This window comes from Anguilla anguilla, chromosome 6, assembly GCF_013347855.1.
Source record: "Anguilla anguilla isolate fAngAng1 chromosome 6, fAngAng1.pri, whole genome shotgun sequence".
Taxonomy (NCBI): domain Eukaryota; kingdom Metazoa; phylum Chordata; class Actinopteri; order Anguilliformes; family Anguillidae; genus Anguilla; species Anguilla anguilla.
The window spans coordinates 26,901,788-26,907,110 of record NC_049206.1 but is presented as its reverse complement, the minus strand read 5'-3'; the positions used below and the strand labels follow the sequence as shown (position 1 = coordinate 26,907,110).

General features: G+C 46.4%; 1 pseudogene; it reads left to right on the top strand.

Moving 5' to 3' along the window:
- Positions 1-500: 500 nt before the first annotated feature.
- On the top strand, positions 501-5,037 carry LOC118228777 (annotated as a pseudogene).
- Positions 5,038-5,323: the final 286 nt, after the last annotated feature.

Here is a 5,323-nt window from a genome sequence, read left to right as displayed (position 1 = left end):
CCGTTTGTTTATTTTTTTAAAATGATTTTCATCAGCTGGTACCGGGTCTTTATCACCTTGAGTTCATGAAAACAATAATGAAATTCCAATAAAATTCTTGGGAAGATTTTGGCTCCTGATATTGGTTCCTCTTTAAGACCACTGCTTCACATTACATTGTGACATGCTTGTTGTTGTTGTTGTTTTTAATCTGTTATTATTATTATTTAACACCTGGCCACTGAAACAGCCACTGAGCACTTAATCGACTAATGAGGAGTCTCTTATAGTTCCGCGATTGTTACAGTTTGAGTGCAGTAATTCTCTTTGAAATGGAAATATACTCTCTCTGGAAGTAGAAATGAAACATCGAAGTCAGAGTTATAGCTTTGAGTAAAGCAATTCAACAGACTAAAACTCCACACAATCACTATTGGCAGTAATAACAAATCAATGTATTTATTACACTATAGGCTATCGAAAAAACCTTGGAAATGAATAATGTGATAATTAGTGAATGTTTACTGATGACAGCTCGAATCATGAGCGAGCGGTGCTACGTACGGATTCCGCGTGGGCGGAGGCATAGCAAGCAATATACGGGACTCAGACTCCAAGCAGAATTAGAGAAAGAATGTCCAAACCGCAGCCGAAAAGGCATCAAAATAAAAATGAACACAATTAAACTTTCACCTGGGCACATAGTTTTGGTGGATCGGAGGTAGACATTGGCAAGGATACGATGGTACCGCAAGGTGCGGCAGCTGTCCATCCTTGTGGTTCTGAAATCAATGATTCAACAGTGGAAGCGTAAACCGAACTACTATTTTACTGCCTTCAGGTGCGTGGACGTATCATATCTTTCAGGTAACAGGTATATTTTTGTTTCTCACCAGCCCTGCAGCTGTAAACCATTTGAGCTAAAATAAAAAGCCTATCGGCGATGGGCGGAGGAATCAGCGCGCTGCAGCAAATAGGGCGAAATCAGGTCGTCTGTCGCTGTTGCTTTTGGAAGGAAGGATGCTTACATTTGGAATTGATTCTGTTTTATGTCAACAAATTATTTATTTAAATTAGAAAAAAACATGTCCACGAAGCCATTCACCGGATCTTCTCCGGAACCAGAACTGGTCCAAGAGGATTTCGTCACGGAGACAGTGACACAGCATGACCAGAAACTACGGGACGAACTCGAGAGATTGGCCGAGGAAAATGAAAACCTCAAGGTGCATCCCTGTCTTTTAATTGTTTTGATTCTCATGTAACGCAGGCATACGAAACAGAGCACACAATTTGAGGTTTGCAAGGTTCTACGTTGACAAAATGACAGAAACAATTTTGTGTGGTGGGTTGTTTATGTCTTGTGTAGTCCTAAAAAAATTTAACATCTACATTTAGGCTTTTAGCAGACGTCCATTGATATGTTACAAATAGGCTAGGCTTACAAGATTGTGTTTGTTGGTTTTTGCTGTTCGTATCAGATCGAAATCGAAGAGATGCGGATGGAAATGGATGAGATTCGAGACACTTTTTACGAAGAAGACGCCTGCCAACTGCAGGATATGCGTCGTGAATTTGAGCGAGCCAACAAGAACTGCCGGATCCTGCAGTACCGCTTGCGGAAAGCAGAGAGGAAGCGGCCGCCATACGCCCAGACCGGCGAGACAGACGGAGAGCTGCTGCGCAACCTGGAGCAAGACCTCAAGGTATAGAGTAGGCTACTTCACGGTGTAGTGGTAATGGCAGTGCGGACGAACCAGCGATTACTGTATGACCACAGACTTTAAATTTAATTAGCTGCGAGTTCTGATATATGTGCATATTGTGGAATTCTGCTTTCGCGGGAAATATTACAGAAAACCAACAAGTTGTTTATACCAAAAATATATACCAACAAGATTTCCAATGCAACTGCCATATCCTGTGAAGGAAAAATTAAGCCCCTGCTGTTTCAGTGGCAGAAATTATGTAGCCTATTACTCAGATCTTGTACGAATAACGCCCCCAGAATTTAAAGGCAAACACATTGTCTCTAAATGCCACCCTGCAATCTGGCATGACCCTCATTGAGTATCACACTCCGGAGAAGTCTCATCTCCTTCCACAGAACCTGAGAGAAAATGTGTACACTTCCCTCTTGTTTTATAGTGTACCACCCCCTCAATTGTGTGTAGCCGAAGTGCAGACATGGAACAGAAAGCATGTGTAAATGAGGGAAATGAGTTTGTTAGAAGCCCTTCCCAGTCTTAACATTCAGCAACACCCTCAGGTGGCGAAGGACGTGTCTATCAGGTTGCACCAAGAGCTGGAGAGGGTGGAGGAGAAACGCACAAAGACGGAGGAGGAGAACGATAACCTGAGACAGCAGCTGATCCAGGCGGAGGTGACCAAGCAGGCCTTACTGAATGAGCCAGACAAGACTAAGGAGGTGAGATCACACACGCAATGCACATATGTGTACACAAACACACACAAGCATCCACAAGTATACACATTCTCACCTGCATGCACATGTACACACACACTTGTATGGTTGCCCTCGTAGGTACATACACATTCATACACACACTACACACACACATACATATTACATTACATTACATTTATTTGCCAGATGCTTTTATCCAAAGCAACATACAATAAAGGCATACCAAAGCTCATTGGAACAACTACAAAACACAGGTCCAATAAGGTACAATACTCAGTTTAACAGTAATTCATAGCCATGAACACATCGAGTCCAGTTCACACAGTAGACATTTCTATGCTAAGTCAAAATAGGAGGCATGACAAACTACAACATCAATATAATGATACAAAGTACATATGCGGGCATACACATGCACAAACATGCACGCATATTAAAATGCACAATGGACACACTAAACCTTTACACAGACGTACAATTTACACTCACATGTATTTACACACCCCCTCATCTTAACTCACAAAAAGCAAGATGACACTTGTGATCTGTCTGTGTAAATCTCACTTTCACAGAAAAGAAGGGGAAGCCGAGATGTACAGAAACCAGACAGGAAGACACCGCAGGCTTCACCGGAGGTGAGACTGAGCTTGAAACATGTCTGCTGTGAGCTTTCACTATGTGCCCCAAGAAGACGTTTAAACATTTTTTTGTTTATTTTTTCTGGCATTTTCACAAAAATAAATGATAATAACTCAGTACCTAGTTTTAAATTACACAATATACAGCTCTCATTATGGTCCAAAAACGTCTGGTTGATAGTTCTGATTGCCATCCAAAAAAAAAAAAAAACATTTAAAATGGTGTCATTTCAGGAGGAAAATGAAGACCTGAAGTGTCAACTGGCCTTGATTAAGGAGGAGGCCAACCTGATGAAGAGGAAGATAGCAAAGACTGACAAGGAGAAGGACAGGCAGGAGCAGGAGCTGCATAAGTACCATTGTTTCTATGGAGACCTGGACAGCCCCCTGCCCAGGGGTGAGCTGGGCGGGCCCCCAAGCCCCCGCCAGGCAGAGCTCAGACTGCGGCTGCGTCTGGCCGAGGAGGAAGCCAACGCCCTGAGCCGCAGGATCGCGGAGCTGGAGGTGCAAAACCAGGGCCTGTGGGCGGAGCTGGGGGAGATGCGGGGGGCGGAGCCAGCAGGAGGGGGCGGGGCTGACCTGCAGCAGCAGCTTCACTTGGCGGAGGAGGAGACGGAGCAGCTGCGGAGGAGGCTGGCCGACCAGGAGGAGCGAATCAGGCGGGTGAACGGCGAGATCCAGGACCTGCGGCGGCACAGGGGCAAACCGCAGGAGGGCGGCAAGGCCGACGCCCTGCAGGACGAGCTGAAGGCCACGCGGCTGCACATCAACGAGCTGAGCTGCGCGGCGCTCCGGCTGCAGTACGAGAACAGCGTGCTCCTGTCCGGCGCCCAGCCGCAGCGCTGCGACAGCGACGGGGGCCAGAGGGAGAGCGACGACGACTCGCGCCCGCCGCCCCACAAGCGGGAGGGTCCCGTGGGAGGGGAGAGCGAGCCCGAGGAGGCGCCGAGCGCCCTCCGCCTCAGCCCCGCCCGCTCCCTTCGCTCCCCGGAGGGCTGCTTCCTGTCCGGGGCCTTCCCGGACCGCCGGCAGATGACCGGCATCCGCAAGGAGGCGGAGAGGCTCAGCCGAACGGTGGACTGGCTGGTCTCCGACACCAGCGGCATCATCGCGGAAGCCCGCGTCTACCTGGCCAGCGGAGGCTGCTCAGGCGGCGCGGACAAGGAGGACGACGGCAGCCGCATTCGGGAGCACGAGCTGCTGTACCGCGTCAACGGCCACATGAAGGCCTTCCAGAAGGAGCTGCACGGCTTCATCGACTGCCTGGAGGTTCCCAAGACCCCAGACAAAGAGGAACCTTTGTCTGTAAGTCAGGTGTGTGCTCCTGTGTGCGTATTAGTGTCTGTGATTACTCTACAATGTGATATCGTTTGACGAAAAGGTAAAAGTTGTAAAACATGCCAATGCATGTTTCTTATTCAAACGTGTTATTTCCCATGTAATACACATGCATGTTAATTAGATATATTTCTGGTATTTTTACAAATACAGATATAGATTATTTCCTCATTTTTATCATAAGGCCTGTGATGTTTTTGTATAGGACAATTATAGACAGGAAGGACGATGATCTGAATGCATTCTCTTGCAAACCTATGATGTATTTATGATTGTTTGCTGTGACGTGTTTGTGATAGGCATTCCCTCAGTCACACTGACGCTTTCTCCCTCTCTGCTCTCGTTTAATGCTCCCTTTTGGTTTTTTTGTCTTGACTCGCCCAGATGTTTCAGCCCATCATTTTACTTATTCTCATCCTTGTGCTTTTCTCCTCACTCTCCTACGCCACCATCTTTAAACTGATCTTTCTTTTCACCCTTTTCTTTGTCCTGTAAACTCTTCATCTCCATTAGCGTAGTCCTGCCTTTTCTCTCGTTTTGTTGATTTTGAACTTTCCATCCTGGGTTTTGCAAATGCAAGAAATTCATTATTCATGCACGGCCGCATTTACGCCACAGCGCCCCCATTAGGCCACACACTGGAGACCACATTCTTTTACACAATGGACTCATGTTATATGAAAAGGTAAGCAAACAATATAAATTACACTACGTGGCCAAAAGTATGTGGACACCTGACATTCAACATCGCATCCAAAATTACGCTCATTAATATGGAGTTAATATAGCAGGTCTACCCTATGCTGCTATAACAACCTCCACTCTTCTGGGAAGGCTTTATATTAGATGTGTAACCTACTAGATGTTGGAGCATTGCCATGGGGATTTGCTTCCATTCAGCCAGAAGAGCATTAGTAAGGTAGAGCATTGAACGGATGAT